A 19,956-nucleotide genomic window follows, 5' to 3' on the forward strand; every position below is an offset into this window, starting at 1 on the left:
AAAAATTGTACCATTATTTATGAAGGTTGTGAGGGATAGGCCAAATAATTAAAGGCCAGTCAGTCTGACTTCAGTGGTGAGCAAATTATTAGAATCAATTCTGAGAGACAGGATAAACTGTCACTTAGAAAGGAATGGATTAATCAGGGATAGTCAGCAAGGTTTTGTTTGGGGAAGGTCGTGTCTTACTAATTTAATCAAGTTTTTTGAGGAAGTAACAGGGAGGATTGATGGTAGTGGTGCAGTGGGTGTTGTCTACATGGATTTTAGTAAGGCTGTTGACAAGGTCCCATATGGCAGACTGGTCAGAAAAACAAAAGCCCATGGGATACAGGGGAATGTGGTGAGTTGGATTCAAAGTGTCTCAGCAACAGGAAACAAAGGGTAGTGGTTGATGGATGTTTTAGCAAATGGAAAAAGGTTTCCAGTAGCGTTCCACATCGGCTCATCGTTGGGTCCCTTGTTGTTTGTTGCATGCATTAATGATTTGGACGTAAATGTGGGTGGCATGATTGGGAAATTTACAGATGACACAAAAATTGGCCATGTAGTTGGTAATGAAAAGGACAGCTGTTGTCTCAAGAATTAGATCAATGGTTTGGTTGACTGGATGGAAAAGTGGCAGATGAAATTCAGTGCAGAGAAATGTGAGGTAATGCATTTGGGGAGGGCAAACAAAGCTAGGGAATACACAATAAATGGGTGGATATTGGAAGGGGTAGAGGAAGTAGGAGACCTTGGTGTGCATGTCCATAGGTCCCTGAAGGTGGCAGGACGGATGGATAAGGTGGTAAAGAAAGCATATGGAATGCTTTCCTCTATTGGAGGAGGTATAGAATACAACATCAGGGATGTAATTATGGAACTGTATAAAACACTGGTTAGGCCACAGCTGGAATTTTGTGTGCAATTCTGGGCACCACATTACAAGAAGGACATAACTGCTCTGGAGAGAGCACAGAGGAGATTTACAAGAATATTGCTAGGGCTTGAAAATTGCAGCTATGAGGAAAGATTGGATAGACTGGTGTTGTTTTCCTTGGAACAGAGGAGGCTGAGGGGTGACCTGATTGAGGTGTACAAGATTATGAGGGGCCTGGATAGATCAGACAGGGATGCCCTGTTTCCCCTAGCGGAAAGGTCAATTACCAGGGAGCACAGATTTAAGGTCATTGGTAGAAGGATCAGAGGGGGCATGAGGAAAAACTTCTTCACCCAGAGGGTGGTGGATGTTTGGAATTCGCTGCCTCGTTTGGTGGTAGAGGAAAAAACACTCAACTCATTTAAAATGTACCTAGATCTGCACCTAAAGTGCTGTAACCTGTTAGGCTATGGACCAGGCGCTGGAAGGTAGGATTAGAGTGGGCAACTGGGTTTTTTTTTATCGGCTGGCACAGATACGATGGGCTGAATGGCCTCTTTCTGTGCTGTAACTTTTCTATGGTTCTATGGAATTCCCAGCCTGCGAGCTGTTCTTGTAGCCACCGTATTTATATGGCTACTCCAGTTAAGTTCCTCTTCAACGGTAACACCCAGGATATTGATAGTGGAGGATTCCGCGATGTTAATATCATTGAATGTCAAGGGAAGATGGTTAGATTCTCTCTTATTGGACATGGTCATTTGCTGACACTTGTGTGGCATGAATGTTACTATCCACTTATCAGCCCAAGCCTGAATGTCGTCCAGGTACTGAAGGATGTGTGCACAGGGTGCTTCAGTATCTGAAGAGTCGCGAAAGGTGCTGAACACTGTGCAATTATTTGTGAACATTCCCACTTCTGAACTTATGATGGAGGGAAGGTCATTAATGAAGCAGTTAGAGATGGCTGGGCCAAGGACACTATCCCAAGGAACAACTGCAGTAATGTCCTGGGGCTGAGATTTCCATTGACTTCAGTTTTGCTCGACCACCTTGACACTATATCCATCAAAAGCTGCCTTGATGTCCAGGGCAGTCACTCTCACCGCACCTCTTCAATTCAGATCTTTTGTGCATGTTTGTAATGCAATCTGGAGCCAAATGGACCAGGTGGATCCCGAACTAGGCATCAGTGAGTAGATTATCACTGTGTAATTGTCACTTGATATCATTATCATTGACATCTTACATCACTTTGCTGATGATTAAGAGTTGCCTGATGGAGTGATAAATGGCCAATTTAGATTTAGAATCATAGAATTATAGAACGGTTATAGTACAGAAGAAGCCTAAGTAGCCAAGTGGTTATGGTACTGGGTTTGTAACCCCAAGATCAAGAGTTCAAATCTCTCAATGACAAACTATGAAACAATGTAACTTCATCTGAAACAGATGGAAATTGCAGGGTCACTGGCCATAATTTGAGGGTCCAGGGTTCAAGTCCCTGTTCGGGCGGTGAATTTTATCAGCTACTTATCGATTCTGATGTTAGTAAGGGCTTGGCCTAAATAGCCAAGTGGTTATGGTATTGGGTTTGTAACCCCCAGATCAAGTGTTCAAATCTCACAATGGCAAACTATGGAACAATGTGACTTCATCTGAAACAGATGGAAACAGGTTTGTACTCGAAAGAGTATCAAGAGTTCAAGTCTCACAATGGCAAACTATGAAACAATGTAACTTCATCTGAAACAGATGGAAACGAGCTTATACGCGAAAGAGTTACAGCACAGAAGAAGGTTATTTAGCCTGTCGTCTCTGCTGGCCCTCTGAAAACACAACTTGTCCTACTTTGAAACAAAAACAGAATTACCTGGAAAAACTCAGCAGGTCTGGCAGCATCGGCGGAGAAGAAAAGAGTTGACGTTTCGAGTCCTCATGACCCTTCGGCAGAACTTGCATTCGAGTCCAAGAAAGAGTTGAAATATAAGCTGGTTTAAGGTGTGTGTGTGGGGGGCGGAGAGATAGAGAGACAAAGAGGTGGAGGGGGGGTGTGGTTGTAGGGACAAACAAGCAGTGATAGAAGCAGATCATCAAAAGATGTCAAACACTAGGAGGGAAATGGAAAGCAAAGAAGGTGAGCAAGACAACAGAGAGATACGGAAATCTTGTCGCAGAGAGGAACAGAACTTCTTCAAGGAGGTAGGCATTTCTTGAAGAGCAGTGGCAGTCAATTAAACACAGAGATAAAAACAAAAAAACTGCGGATGCTGGAAATCCAAAACAAAAACAGAATTACCTGGAAAAACTCAGCAGGTCTGGCAGCATCGGCGGAGAAGAAAAGAGTTGAGTTTTTCCAGGTAATTCTGTTTTTGTTTTGGATTTCCAGCATCCGCAGTTTTTTTGTTTTTATCTCTGTGTTTAATTGACTGCCACTGCTCTTCAAGAAATGCCTACCTCCTTGAAGAAGTTCTGTTCCTCTCTGCGACAAGATTTCCGTATCTCTCTGTTGTCTTGCTCACCTTCTTTGCTTTCCATTTCCCTCCTAGTGTTTGACATCTTTTGATGATCTGCTTCTATCACTGCTTGTTTGTCCCTACAACCACACCCCCCCACCCCCCCCTCCACCTCTTTGTCTCTCTATCTCTCCACCCCCCACACACACACCTTAAACCAGCTTATATTTCAACTCTTTCTTGGACTCGAACGCAAGTTCTGTCGAAGGGTCATGAGGACTCGAAACGTCAACTCTTTTCTTCTCCGCCGATGCTGCCAGACCTGCTGAGTTTTTCCAGGTAATTCTGTTTTTGTTTTGGATTTCCAGCATCCGCAGTTTTTTTGTTTTTATCTCTGTGTTTAATTGACTGCCACTGCTCTTCAAGAAATGCCTACCTCCTTGAAGAAGTTCTGTTCCTCTCTGCGACAAGATTTCCGTATCTCTCTGTTGTCTTGCTCACCTTCTTTGCTTTCCATTTCCCTCCTAGTGTTTGACATCTTTTGATGATCTGCTTCTATCACTGCTTGTTTGTCCCTACAACCACACCCCCCCACCGCCCCCCCCCTACACCTCTTTGTCTCTCTATCTCTCCGCCCCCCCACACACACACCTTAAACCAGCTTATATTTCAACTCTTCCTTGGACTCGAACGCAAGTTCTGTCGAAGGGTCATGAGGACTCGAAACGTCAACTCTTTTCTTGTCCTACTTTGTGTGGGTAGGACATAGCTTGACAATTTTCCACATTGCCAGGTAGATGCCTGTGTTGTAGCTGTACTGAAACAGCCTAGTTAGGGGTGCGACTAGTTCTAGAGCACCAGTCTTCAGTATTACTGCAGGATGTTGTCAGGGTCCATAGCCTTTGTTGTATCCAGTGCCTTCAGCTGTTTCTTAATATCACGTAGAGTGAATTGAATTAGCTGAAGACTGGCATCTGTGATGCTGGGGACGTCTGGAGGAGGCCAAGATGGATCATCCACTCGGCACTTCTGGCTGAAGATTGTAGCAAATGCTTCAGCCTTATCTTTTGCACTGATGTGTTGGGCTCCTCCATCATTGTGGATGGGGATATTTGTGGAGACTCCTCCAGTGAGTTGCTTAATTGTCCAGTGCCATTCACGACTGGATATGACCTGTTGGTAGTGAGATTGCTTAGCTCTGTCTATCATTTGCTGTTTATGCTGTTTTGCACATAAGTAGTCCTGTGTTATAGCTTCACCAGGTTAACACCTCATTTTTAGGTATGCCTGATGCTGCTCCTGGCATGCCATCCTGCACTCCTCATTGAACAAAGTTTGAACCTCTGGTTTAATGGTTATGTTAGAGTGAGGGATATGCCAGGCCATGAGATTACAGATTGTGGTTGAATATAATTCCGCTGCTGCTGATGTCCCACAGTTTTGGATGCCCAGTTTTGAGCTATTCTGAATCTATTCCATTTAGCACAATTGTAATGCCACACAACATGTTGGATGGTATCCTTAGTGTAAAGGTAGGACTTTGTCCCAAAAAAGGACTGCGCGATGGTCACTCTGACCAATACTGTCATGGACGGATGGTATCTGTGACAAGTAGATTGGTGAAGGTGAGGTCAAGTAAGTTTTACCTCTTGTTGGTTTCACTACCTGCCGCAGGCCCAGTCTGGCAGATATGTACCCTTCAGAACTCGGCCAGCGTGACTAGCAGTGGTGCTACCGAGCCGCTCACATCTCACATAACACACCTTGAAAATGCAAGAGGAGCATGACAGTTTTACCGTCATTACTACTGCAAAATTTGGACCCATGAGAAAAATGCACTAAACTTATCATATAAAATGACGGTAAAAACAATTCTATGTGTGAAGCTAATGAACCTGTCTGTTTGGGTTTTGAAATGTAACCAGTCTGATTGTCATTTCTGGCTTTCCCTAGTCATATGACTATGCCATGAGGCTGCCTCTGGAGGCAGACATCTTACAGGAGTTCAATAAAGACTCTCACTGAGACAGACACTGATGAAGACAGCTGCCCTTATACATGAAATACAGTATATACACAATAAATTGACTTAATCCAAAAAGTTCTTGCAATCACCACAGTATAAAAAATTCTTAACTAATGTGAATCAGCAAAATTGCAACATTACAAAAAAAAGCTGCAGATGTGGGCTTTTCACATGGTTTTGCAAAAACCTTAATTGGCACACAAATTAAGTTCCACCTTACTGCAAGTTATAAAATTCAGCATTATCTCTGATTAAATGAAAACTTAGTTGTCAGACACAGCCATCTTATGGATGAGGCCACATCACAGAATCACAGAATGGTTACAGCACAGAAGGAAGTCATTTGGCCTGTTGTGTCTGTGTTGGCTCTCTGAAGGAGAAATTCACCAAGTGCCACTCCCCCATTTTCTCCCCATAAGTCAGCACATTCTTCCCTTTCAGATAATAATCCAACTCCCTCTTGAACTTGCCTCTACCACACTCTCAGGCTGTGCATTCCAGATCCTAACAACTTGTTGCATGAAAAAGATTTTCCTCCTGTCGACATTGCTTCCTTTGACAATTATCTTAAACTGTGCTCTCTTTTTCTTGATGCTTCCATCAATGGGAACAGTTATTCCCTATCTGCTTTGTCCAGATCCCTCATTATTTTGAATACCTCTATAAAATTTCCTCTTAACCTTATCTCTTTCAAGGAAAACAATCCCAACTTCTCCAATCTACCCACATAACTAAAGTTTTTCATCCCTGAAACCATTCTTGTGGATCTTTTTTGCACTCTCACTAATGCCTTCACATCCTTCCTAAAGTGTCTCAAGATCTGGATGTAAACCTCCAACTGAAGCCAAACCAGTGTTCTATACAAGTTTAACATAACATCCTTGTTTTTATACTCTATGCCTCTATTAATAAAGCCTAGGATACTGTATGCTTTATCAATCACTTTCTCAACCTGTCCTGCCACCTTCAATAACTTATGTACATATGCATCCTGTTTCTCTGCTCCTGCACCCGCTTTAGAATTGTACCCTTTATTTTATATTGTTTTTCTGCATTCTTTCTACCAACATGAATCACTTCACATTTCTCTGCATTAAACTTCATCTGCCACTTTTCTGCCTATTCCAATGACCTTTCTATGTCCTATTGAAGTTCTACACTATCCTGCTCACAGTTCACAGTACTCCCAAGTTTTATATTGTCTGTAATTTTGAAATAATGGGCAGAATTGTTGCAGATTTGCACTAAGTGCAGTAGCGGGCGGGTAAAATGACATTTTACCCGTCGGCCACATTGGCAGGTTTTCACACCATATTGTCCCAAAGCTGCTGCATTACTTATGCATTCCCGGGAAACGTATTTCCAAGGCGGGCAGGCTCTCCTTGCCCGCCACACCATCACCTCGCTGCTTCATCACACCGGGCATCATATTTAAATTCCAGCCGTGCACACACATTTCTGTGCTTCCAGTCCACGACTGCTGCAGGGACGATGTCCACGAAAGCCAAAAAGACTGCAGCCCCAGGTTTAATAATGTGTCATTGGGATGTCATTTGGACGCCATAGAGGTCCACTGTGATGTGCTCTACCCCCCGTTCTGGCCACAGGACGGGCAGCAGCATCACCACCCCAGCATGGCAGCAGTGGTCAGTGCTAATGCCTCACAGAAGAGTTGGCCATCCAATGCAGATAGAGGATGAATGACCTCATCCATGCAGCCAGGGTATGGCAACCATCTCATCACTCTAAGCTTACACAATCAAGACCATCACACATTCACTGGCATCTGACTCACTGTTAGCTCAAGGGACATCACCACCCATTCTCACACACATACCCTCACATGTCTACCTGGCCTCATCTCCTCTGGAGACTGCTCCCCTCAGCCCTCACCATCTTGGAGCCACTAGTACAGATCAACATGTGCCCCCACACACACACCCTGGGTAACCCTCCTTCCCCATCCTGCAGCCTCTCCTCTTGTTTGGGGCCACTTCCCCCTCTTCCCCAAGCAAGACCTTGCTTTGCAGCTGTTGAAAAGCCATCCACATATGGCTGACCTGGTAGGTATCTGTGAACACCCCTAAAAGTGATGCAGTGCTGTCTGTGAAGCCTGGCGCTGATGACTGTGGGTGCTGACCAAAGCAAGGTAGACAAACAAACCTTGAAGTCCTGAGCAAAATGCAGCCTCCCCCCAGGTGCACGTTGCTTATGTGCTGTTGTGAAACACGTTGACATGTTTTTCCACCGACATGGGTGGAGAGTCCAGCGGGGCAGGGGAGGATGAATCCAGTGGGCTGGACTTATAATGATACACTGATGTATAACAATGAGGTTCCTGACATCCGATGGTGGGAAACACTGCCCACCATCAGCAGGCTGAACAGATGATCGCAAACTGTTGTGAAACCAATCGCACCATATTGTCCGCTCATGCCAACAAACACACCCAACACCAGCGGGCACAGAAAATCCTGGCCTGTGTTTTGTACACCAGGGTCTAGGTCATTAATGTATGTCAGGAAGAACAGGGGTCCTAACACCACCTAACATCTACCTGTTCAAGTGAATGTGAAAGATCCCATGATATTAGGAGGTTCTCTTAGTGTCCTGGTCAACAAGTTATCTGCACAGTCCCATGAAAACAGGTGAAATGATTGTTTATTCCATTGTTGTTTGTGAAACTTACCTTCACACAAGCTGATTGCTTTATGTACCTGCAAAGCAACTATGTCTATGCATTAAGAGCAATTCATTTGTTGCACAATAGGTTGAGAAATCTGGTGACTGCTGCCTGGTTTGGATATTGCAGGATGGGCAGGTGCTTCAACCCCAATAAACGTAACAAGAGATCCTTGGGCTAAATTACAGCATGGTGCACCAGGGGTTCTGACCTAGTTTCCAGTCTTCCTCTACATTCCAACTAAAATTACATGGAACTGTGCTGGAAAAGTGGTGCAGAGACCAAGTCACCCATTTTGCGATGCTGTCAGTGGGAGAGGCTCCACACCAGAAATAGAATGTTATAAAATTCATCGCAAAATGGTGGTAGATCCCTCATTGTTTGAGTATGTCCGGGCTGTAAGTGACTACAGCATCTTCTGTGAGTCATCCAATGTGGGATTGACATGGATGTTCACAGAACTGGAAGTTCATGTTGTCATTGTGAGTGCTAGGGGGAGATTCTGCAGCTTCGCCACCTCTGGCCTTCCTCTGGGTATGTCAGATGTTGCCAGTTTCATGTAGATAGTCCTCGAAGCATGCTGAAGTAAATTGCAGTGCTTGCATCTAATTGGGACGGTCGGCTGCAGTATTTTCCGAAAAGGGATAGTCTGCAATGAAGAAGTGTATAAGGTTCTTTTTTAGTGTTCTTGTATTGTTTTTACTGACCACCTTGATGTAATTTGCTCTGAGACAGCTGCCAATGGAAGATCTGTTTATGAATTCAATAGTCATCCAAGGCCCGCCATCTAAGTTGAATTTTCGGGGAAGTGGTCTATATGTTGTTGAGACCAGCATGATGAAGGACCTCACTGTTAATGATTTGTCCTGATATCAAATTCTCATATTGCACCTTAGTTGTCTTTGGTGGAAATGTTCCAAAGCCCTAATGTGGCATCTATAGCAGACCCAGGATTCTGAGCCATACAGCAGTGATAAAGACAATGGCCTGGTAGAGTTTGATTTTGGTCTTCAGCTTAGTGCCATGCTGCTTTCAGATGCAATTGTGGAGTCGGCTGTGGGCAGGACTTGCTTTCTTGATATGTGCACTAGTACCTTCATCCATAGTGGCATCCCTAGAAAGCACATTGCCAAAGTATGAGAACTTTTCTACAGCCTTGAGACTGGTGCCATCAACAGTTATGTTTGGTTCTTAATGGTTGTGCCTGGTGCTTATTGAAACATAACCTGCTCATTTTGATGCACAGAGCCTACTGAGGTGAATGACGTTCAGGTCCACTGCTGGTTTGACAATCAAGTAGGGTGCAGATATTCCAGCATGCCACTGTCTTGGTTAGTAACTTTGTGTGTCTTTGCTTCCTTCTGTAATTTCTTTCCATGGATTGAGTGGCTCCCAGCCCTGGCATGCTGAGCAGTAACATAAGAGACAGGCTTTGTTTATGCCTTTTTTTATCAGCCTCTCCAGTGAAAACCAGTCAGCTGTGAATCCCCAAATAAGGCAGCTGGGTCATCACATAGTGCCACCTGATGTTGCTTTCAGGTACATATAGCAACCAACCAGTATCTAAGGACCATGCAGGTGGAGGGCTATAACTGCCAATGTGACTGCACGTCACTTTGCCTGTTTCCCATTGCTGTAGAACTGGTTGTATTGTCTATAGGTCACATTTTACAGCTAAACCTTTACGCTAAGGAATTTGATTATTGTGGAGGAAGGGTGTGTGCTGCTTCCCCCACTCTCTCAGCTGTTTTTGAGTGATTCTACAGAAGAGGAGGATCCAAGATGTCTAGGTAGCTTGGCAGCTGCAGTGGATGGTTGGTTCAGATATTTCTCTGCTTTCAGCTTTGCCACAATTCACACTGTGTTACTATTGTGCCATATCTGCTGAAAGTACCAAATACTTATAGGTGTTGCCTTCATGCCACAATAGACTTTGCTTTGCCCTTCTGACATCTGTCCTTCCACTGTGAGGCAGAGATTAACAGGGTTCACAACAAGAAAGGGTGAATGGGACTTGAACTAAGAGGCTATAGATCCTGAGAGGACATCCAACCAGAGATCAGCTCCCTTTTTGTTAAAGAGGCATCAGCTAGGACAACCTGGTAAACAAAATGCGAGTTGCCTCACAACCTTTGAACATCAGCCATATTATATTTACAATATACCACAGAGATCACAGTGCTTGCACCCTTCTATACTTTTAAACGTATATTTTTTTCACATGTTTTGAGTAAGTTAATAATTTCTTATTTTGTAGCAAATTTGATGATGTACAAGCATGGAGAAGTCAATCTGCTACTGCACAACCATCATAATAATTTCACCAGGTCAGTGTATCTGGCCTAAGCTGTTTCACTTAGCAAAGGGCTTGATCTTTTAAAAGTTTTACTTCTCCATTGGCATACCTGTGGAACTGAATTTTCATAAATGTTCCTTTAAATATTTTCCAAACTTTAGAATTGCTCAGGTCCTTTAGGTTCTCCTAAGGTGGAGAGGGCAGCATCCAGAAAAGCTGCATAACTGCATTTATTTGCCTAGAGACGTATTCCTTATGGAAGCTTCAAGGCGTGGTTAGGAAATTTTGCAAAACACTAGGGATTTTGGTTTGAACTGCTTAAAAAAACTTACAGCTTTTTTTTAACAAAAAGATTATATTATAGCTTCACAGAGGTCAAGGACCCCTGCTCCGGGTCATAGTTTTCAGATTGTGTTCTCTTTACATTTTCCAAGTTGGCATGTTGTGACCTCCCTCGAGGCAATGTGAGTGATGTGCACTCATGGCATGTTCATCATTATGCAATGCATTAAGATTGTTTAATTCCTTTGAGATGTGACTGCAGAAGAACCAGCACAAAACAGAGTATTGGAAGGGTTGGAAAATTCTGTAACTTTTCATAACAGGAGAGGGTGGTGGGGGTGATGGGGATGGTGTTGCATAAAGGTTACAGGAATAAGACCATTTGCAAATTAAGATCTTGCTAAATAATAAAGTCTGTGTTGCTGGTCTTAATCAAATGCTGATAGTAAATACAAATTATCAAAGGGGCAAAGGGCTATGGATTTTATGAAGCATTCAAACTTTGATGCATTTTTTTCTTGTGCCCTCTGTTAAATACTTTTGTCACATTTTTATGTCATGATTTACAGTGTAATAACAAAATCATGGGGGAACCAAAGGCACACTTTTGTAGCTCTGAGATAAAACTAGAAATTCATACAATATAGTCTGCATTCAAAAAGAGAATGAAAAGCTAACACAAAAGCAAAATACTGCAGTTGCTGGAAATCTGAAATTAAAACAGAAAATTTTGGACAAACTCAGCAGGGCAAGCAGCAACTGTGGAGAAAGAGATAGGGATAACATTTTAGGTTGATGATCTTCTAGAGATGTAACAGGTTTTAAGCAAGTACACAGGCAGGAAAAGGAAGAAGATAGTGGAAAGAGCAATAGGGTAGGTCTGTGGGATGATGGAAGGCAGGAGAGGATAATTCCAAAAGGGATGTTGGTGCAGGCTAAGCCGATGCTAACAGGAAAAGTAAAGAAACAAAAGAAGGATCCAGAGGAGGTGTAAATGGGAATAGCAAAAGCATTACCAATAGTTGTTGCCCAAAAATGGGGGCAAAGGTTATGATCTGAAATTGTAGAACTCCATATTCTGTGCAGAAGGCTGTAAAGTAGTCAAAAGATTAGTTCCTGCTCCTCCAGCTAACACTGAACTTCAATGAAACAGTGTAGGAGGCTGAGCACAGAGAGGTCAGAGTGGGAGTATAGAAAAGAATTAAAATAACATGTGACCAGAAGCTCATGGTCAGGCTTGCAGAATGAATGTGAGTGTTCCACAAAGCAGCTACATAACTTGTGTGTAATCTCCTTAACATAAAAGAGACCACACCATTAGCAGTGAATGCACTGTACCAAATTGAAAGAAGTTCAAATAAATCACTGTTTCATCTGGAAGAATTGTTAGGGGTGCTGGGCAGCGAGATAGGAGAAGATCAATGTCAGGTTTTGCATCTCCTGCACTTGTATGGGAATGTGGCCTGAGTAGGGCAGTGGGTGTCACAGTGGAAACAGTCCCATTCGAATGCTGAAAGGGAAGGGTAAGATGTGCTTGGTGGTGGCAACACACTGGAGGGTAATGCGTTATGGGGGTTGGTGAGATGGAAGGCTAGGACAAGGGAAATGGTACAAGAGGGAAAGAAACGGTGAAAGCAGAGCTGCAGGAATTGGAATGGACATGGCTGAGGGCCTTGTCGACCATGGTGGAGGGAACCTTCAGTTGAGGAAAAAGGTAAACATATTGGAAGTGCTGGTATGAAAGCTGGCATCGTCAGAACACTGCAGACACTGAGACACATAAGGGAGGGAGAAGGTTACCTGGATGCTTTGTACCAGGAGACAGTCACACCACTTAGGATAGGGTCTTCTGATTTGGTCAGTGGCCAAGGACAGGAGGATGTGATTGTGAGTGAGACAGGTAAGGGGACCCAGAGGGCAGGAGTGCAGGAGCCTCAGCCTTTACAATTGTCCAATAAATCTGAGGTTCTTTCAGCTTGTTTGGATGAGAGTGGGGGCTTCAGCGTGGATGAGCAAATTGACCATGGCACCGTGGTAGAGGTAGGCATTCAAGTAGAGGGAGCCTAAAAGAATGTAGTGGCATTTTACTTCTCCATTGGCATACCTGTGGAACTGAATTTTCATAAATGTTCCTTTAAATATTTTCCAAACTTTAGAATTGCTCAGGTCCTTTAGGTTCTCCTAAGGTGGAGAGGGCAGCATCCAGAAAAGCTGCATAACTGCATTTATTTGCTTAGAGACGTATTCCTTATGGAAGCTGTTTTTATTTCAGATTTCCAGCATCTGCAATATTTTGCGTTTATTTTACATGGGGAGGAGGGAGATTGAAAACCTGGGAATATCATCGGAAGCCTTGGTGGGGGCTAGTCGGAGGAACTTCAGAGGGTTAGGTGCGTCAGGCCTGGGGTGGTTTGGTATTTGGAGCCTTTGGAAAGGTTGGAGGGCTTGTGAGAAAAGACAAGGAAATGTTAGAGGGGTCTCCAATCATGAGGAATCATTGAGGCAGGTGGGCTGGATCCGGCAGATAAATAGAAAGTCACCTCCTGATGGGAAAAAACGCAGGAAGAAAAATATGAAGAAAAAATGTAATATTCAGCAGCTACTGAAAATCACTGACCTCTGGGCTGATTTTACAGATGGCACAACAATTCCTGACATGTTATATCCCACAATTGTTACACACCTTTCTATGTGGTTGTTCGAACTTGTTGGTCTTTGTTGAAAACCAAAGTGTACACTTTAAGCCTAGGTACAGGTGCACCTGTCTGAACTTGCAGTAAATCTCCAGACATGAAGATACTCAAAATAAGCAGAAGTTGCCAGTTGTTTGAAATGAAAAACAAAACTTAACTTCAAAAAATAAATGTCATTATTTTTGCCCAAACACCACTTAATTTCATAACCTCAGGCCACCTGGCAATCATTATTCATCCAAGTGCAAATATCAACCCACTATGCAAATCAGCAAGTATAATTTCTTGGATGATGAAAGGTACGCATCTGATATATCAGGACTTTTCTTTTTATACATGCTGGCTGATTTGCTGTGTTTTTCCTGCATTTTTGGTTCTTATTTCAAATAACAACAGCAGCTTGTGTTTATATATGAACATACAAATTAGGAGCAGACGTAGGCCATTCAGCCCCTCAAGCTTGCTCCACCATTTGACAAATCATGGTTGATCTTCTTGGCCTCAACTCTACTTTCCTGTCTACCCCCAATAACCTTTAATTCCTTTATTAATCAAGACCCTATCGAACTCTGCCTTAAAAACATTCAATGAACCTGCCTCCACTGCTCTCTGGGAAGAGAATTCCACATATTAATGACCCCCTGAGAGAGAAAAAAGTCTCCTTATCTCTGTCTTAAATGGGAGACCCATTATTCTTACATTGTATCCCCTAGTTCTAGTATCTCCCACACGGGGAAACATCCTCTTGGCATCCAGCCTGTCAAGTCCCCTTTGGATCTTATATGTTTCAATAAGATCACCTTCATTCTTCTAAACTTCAATGGGTACAGGCCTAAGTCCAACCTTTCCTCATAGGATAATCCCTTCATCCCAGGAATCAGTCAAGTGAACCTTCTCTGAACTGCTTCTAATGCAATTATATTCTTTCTTAAGTAAGAAGACCAAAACTGTACACAGTACTCCAGATGTGGTCTCAGCACCACACTGCACATCTGTAACAAACTTTTATATTCCAGTCCCTTGCGATAAATACTAACGTTCCGTTTGCCTTCCTAATCACTTGCTATACCTGCATATCAACATTTTGTGATTCATGTACTAGGACACTCAGATCCTCTGTGTTGTAAAGTTCTGCAATCTGTCTCCATTTAAGTAATATATTACTTTTCAATCCTTCCTGCCAAAGTGGACAAGTTCACATTTTCTTACATTATCAGAAAATACTGGAAAAACTAAGTAGGTCTAGCAGCATCTGTGGAGAGAGAAACGGAGTTAATGTTTTGAGTCCATATGACCCTTCTTTAGAGCTAAAGGGAAGTAGAAATGTGATTAAATTTATACTGTTTAAGGGAGGGTGGAGCCGGTGAAGCTGGATAGAAGGCCAGCGATAGGGGGAACAAAGGAGAGATTGACAAAGATGTCATGAACTAAAGGACAAAGGCAGTGTTAAAGGTAGTGGCAAGGGCTAAAGAAGGTGCCGATTGTGGAGTAAAGGTAAGAAAGCAGAATGTGATAATAGTAGAACAAGAGTAAGCATTGTATGAATGAACAACATGGAACAAGTAACAGATGGCTCCTTTGTGGATGAGGGGAGGGGGCGGGTCCACTACAGCCCCATCCCCCCACCCATCCCCAAAAGGGCCATCTATTACTTGTTCCATGTTGTTCTTTCACATAATGCTTTCTGCTAGTATCATGTTCTGCTTTCTTACCTTTACACCACTATCTGCACCTTTTTTTAGTCCTTACCACTATCATTAGCACTCCCTTTGTCCTTTAGTTCATGGCATCTTTGTCAGTCTCTCTTTTGTCCCTACCTATTGCTGGCCTTCTATCCAGCTTCACCTGCACCACGCCCCTTAAACAGTATAAATCTCATCACATTTCTACTTCTCTTTAGCTGTGAAGAAGGGTTATACGGACTCGAAACATTAACTCCGTTTCTCTCTCCACAGATGCTGCTAGACCTGCTGAGTTTCTCTAGCATTTTCTGTTTTTGTTTCAGATTTCCAGCATCCTCGGTTTTTTGCTTTTATTTTTCCCACATTATATATACTCTATCTGCCTTATTTTTGCATATTCACTTAACCTATGCAAATCCCTTTGCAGACTCCTTATGTCCTCTTCGCAGCCTACTCTCCTACCTATCATTGTGTCATCAGCAAATTTAGCAACCATATATTCTGTTCCTTCATCCAAGTCATTGATATAGATTGTATATATTTGAGGCCCCAGCACTGATCCCTGTGGCACTCCACTAGTTACAGCTTGCCAACCTGAAAATGACCCATTTATCCCTACCTCTGCTTCCTGTTAGCTAACCAATCCTCTATTCATATAGCACCTTTAACATAATAAAACGTCTCAAGGTGCTTCACAGAGGCATTATAAAACAATATATGACACCGAGCCACATGGGACAATATTAGGGCAGATGACTTAAAGCTTGTTCAAAGAGATAGGTTTTGAGGAATCTGAAGGGAGGAAAGCAAGGTAGAGAATTGGAGGTGTTAATAGAGGGAATCGCAGAGTTTACAGCCTTGACAACTGAAGGCACAGCCACCTGTGGTGGACCGATTAAAATCGGGGGTGCCAAGTGCTGGAATTAAAACTGTGCAGATATCTCAGAAGGTTTCATGACTGGAGGAGATTAGAGATATGGAGGGGCCAAGCCATGAATGAACTTGAAACTACGGATGAGAATTGTAAAAGTGTGGCATTGGTTAACAGGGAGCCAGTGAGGGTTAGTGAGCACAGGGGTGATTGGTGAACAGGATTTGGTGCAATTAGGTTCAGCAGAGCTTTGATGATCTCAATTTTAAAGAGGATAAAATGGGGAGGCCGGCCAGGAGTGTGTTAGAATAGTCAAGTCTGGAGGTTATAAATGCAAGGAAGAGGGTTTCAGCAAAATTAGAACTGAGGCAGAAGCAAAGTCGGGCAATGTTAAGGAACTGGAAATAGGCGATCCCAATGACAGCATGAATATGCAGTTAAGAGCTCATCGTGGGATCAAATATGATACCGCGATTACAAATGCTGGTTAGCATTAGACAGCTCCCAGGTAGAAGGATGGAGTCGGTGGCGGGAGAGTGGAGACTGTTGCAGGGACCAAACACAATGGCTTCAGCCTTCCCAATGTTTAATTGGAGGAAATTTCTGCTCATCCAGTAATGAATGTCCAGACAAGCAGTCTGACAATTTAGAGACAATGGAGAGGCTGAGAGAAAAGGTGGTGAGGTAAAGCTGGGTGTTGTTAGCATACATGTGGTGATGTGTTTTTGGATGATTTCACAAAGGGGCACTGTGTGAAGGAGAAACAGGAGGGGTTCAAGAATAGATCTTGGGAGACAGCAGAGGTAAGTGTGCAGAAATGGGAAAATAATCCATTGAAGGTGGTTCTCTGGCAATGATTAAATAGATAAGAATGGATCCAGGTGAATGCAGTCCCCCACACCCCAGCTGAATGACAGTGTAAAGGTGGCGGATGAGTGTGATGTGATCAACTGTGTCAAAGGCTGGAGACAGGTCGAGAAGGATGAAGAGGGGTAGTTTGCCTTGGTCAGTCATAAAGGATGTAATTTCTAACATTTGTAGTTCTAATCTTTTTAGAATTTCTTGGCAACTAATTTTGGTCCAAAAGTATAAAAAATTAATCTATTTTGTGCTCTATTTTCTAACTCATGGTCCAGCAAATTTTGTTTTAATGCGTTGACTTTTGAACAAATAAAAATGTTATGACAGTGCCATCTTGTGGAGATTTAAGACGAATACCTGATACCAGAGAGGGGGCAACAGCAGAACTGGTTAGGAGAAACGGCAATCGATGAGATGTGTATCTCCCAATATTCAAATGGATTAATTTTATACCTTCTTTCAAATATACCAATAAAATGTTGATATCATATTTTTAAAAGGTTGGGGTAGCTTTGATGTTTGATATTTTCTACTTGGCATAGAGCACAGTGCAGTTTTAGCTGTTGAAAACTATGATGAAAACCAACAGAAAACAGTCAGTCTTTTTTAGCAGTGTGTTGCTACAAAAGTGGAAAATAAATTTGCTGGCGTTACAAAAGTTCCCAGAGGTCATTGGATTTTCCTGTGAGAAGCATATTTGAAGTAAACAATGAGCAACCCGAGGTTTTGAATTAAGTACTGTTTGCTTCTAAATCTATTTTTACCAATGCCTTATCCTGTTTCTTATTACCTTTTCATTTTTCTAACATTCATTCTCTGTCATTCTATTAATTTTCATTTTTATTTCATTTATTTTCAAAGGTTTTTCCAATTGTACTGATTCCAATAGTAGTACTTTGTGTTTGCCTTCATTCATGTTTTTAACCTTGACTCCCCACTCCTTTCTTGAAAGTAGCCAACCTCCTAGGTAGTGTAGTGTCCATAGGCACACAAAGTCCTCCTCTGCCTCACTTAAGTGCCCATTCTTAAAATGGGAATCTACTCAGTGTTCTGGTACTGTATTCAACCATGGGATGTATCGATGAAGAGAGAAAAAAAACTTGTCTAGTGCCTTTTACAGCCTCAGAATGTCTCAAATTATTTAATAGTCAGTGAAGTAATTTTTGAAGCATAGTCACTGTTGCAAAGTAGGGGAATAAAACAGTCAATTTGTCCCTAGCAAGATACCATAAATAGCAATCAGATTAATGAACAGTTGTTTTTGAAGTTGGCCAGGATACTGAGAGAAATGCCCCATTCTTTATCAGATACTGCCATGGGATCTTTTATGTTCACAAGAGAGAGCAGACAGGATTTAACAGGTTTAATGTCTTATCTAAATAAAAGCACCTCTGGCAATTCAGCACAAACTTGGTACTGCACTGAAATGTCAGCCTAGGTTTTATCCTTAAATCACTGAAATTGGAATTGAACCCACAAGCTTCTGGCTCAGAAGCTATAATGCTACCACTGAGTAAAGGCGCACACCAAGTTCCACCCAATTATCATCACACACAAGTGATTTCCAATGAGAAACAACTCCTACCGTCCAAGCTGAGAAAAACTAACAGTGAGCAAGGAACAAACATAGGAGCTTGCTGATGTGTATGGTTCAGATCACATTATATACTGCATTTATCTACTGCATTTATTTATTTTCAGAGTAGTAGATGCTTTATGGCATTTCTCATGTGTGTCTAGAATACAGTTATGATGTTTTTAAAGCTACTGCTCTTAATAGACAAATCCAGGTATCTCCAAGTGGACTTTGATGGGATGGAGTTATGAATAGAGTGGGGCATGTTACAAAAAAATCCTACAAAACACCACTCACCTCATCTTTCTAATCTAAGTAACTTCATTTTACACTTGTCCTTTGGCTTTGGTCATCCATTTCTGTACCTGGATCCATAAATCTCACTAAATGCAATGAAATGTGGCAATACTTCTGTTGCATTGTATCCAGATTATGTTGATTCTAATAGAATATGGAAAACTATCAGCAGGTGATTGAAATGGCTTGTTTGACAATTTGAGAGTGACGCAATCGTTGAGTCAATGGTGCCGTAGGACAGATTTGTTTATTCAAGATGTCGCTGTTGTGATAAGGTGAATGGATTCTCAGACAAATATTCTCGTTGCTGGCAAATATGAGTCACCACCAACACCCTGAAGCACAGGCTGGGGAGTAAACCTACATCTTTCCAGAAAGGTATGACTCATTTTTACCTTAATGCAGTGCATAGAAAATTCAGCCATTAGAGAGCTCCGTATTTAATACTTATAGATTTGTTTAACCACAGAACAACCATCCTAATGAACTCAGTCAGACTGCTGAATTACAAATGCTTTATGCTACGCACATGTTCCTACAGGCTGAGATAGCCTAAATATGCTTGTGATATGACCATTACAGAAAGCAGAAACTGCCATCTGTTTGGTCTAGCTGGATTAAATTCAAATTCCAGAAATGAAAGAGTGATTTACTAATAAATCCTGCCACCCTTATAATTTTTTAGGGAGTCTAGTGCCATATCATGGTGACAGACAAGGAAACTCTGTCACTAGAAGGGTTCAAAATTGATAAGGAGGAAGTGTTGAATTGACTGTCAGTACTTAAAGTTGACAAGGCGCCAGGACCGGATGAGATGCATCCAAGGATATTGAAGGAAGTGAGAGTAGAAATTGGAAGGGCACTGGCCATAATCTTTCAGTCTTCCCTAGACTCAGAGGTGTTGCCAGAGGACTGGAGAATTGCAAACATTACGTCCTTCTTCAAAAAAGGATAAGCCCAGAAATTACAGACCAGACAGTTTAACTTCAGTGGTGGGCAAGATTCTAGAAACAACTATTTGGGATAGAATTAGTAGTCACATGGAAAAATGTGGGTTGATATGGAAGAGTCAGCAGACAGCATTTTCCTGTCGGAAAGCAGGGGGCGGGGCCTGCTCGCCGACGTGTAAAATGACATGCAGTGACATCGGGCGTGTATCCCAACGTTACCACATGTCATTTAAATTATCAGTTCGGCAGCAAGCAGCCAAGTCAGCTGCGCGCCCGCCAAACAGTCAAAGGCCTATTAAGGCCTGTGAAAAACTAATTAAATCAATTTAATGAGCTGCCCATCCAACCTTAAGGTTGGCGGGCAGGCGAAGAGCCCAGGTAGCCTTTGCATTTTTCATGAAACCTCATCCATGGGCGGGAT

The sequence above is a fragment of the Carcharodon carcharias genome, chromosome 2 (genome assembly GCF_017639515.1).
Source record: "Carcharodon carcharias isolate sCarCar2 chromosome 2, sCarCar2.pri, whole genome shotgun sequence".
NCBI classification, from domain to species: Eukaryota; Metazoa; Chordata; class Chondrichthyes; order Lamniformes; family Lamnidae; genus Carcharodon; species Carcharodon carcharias.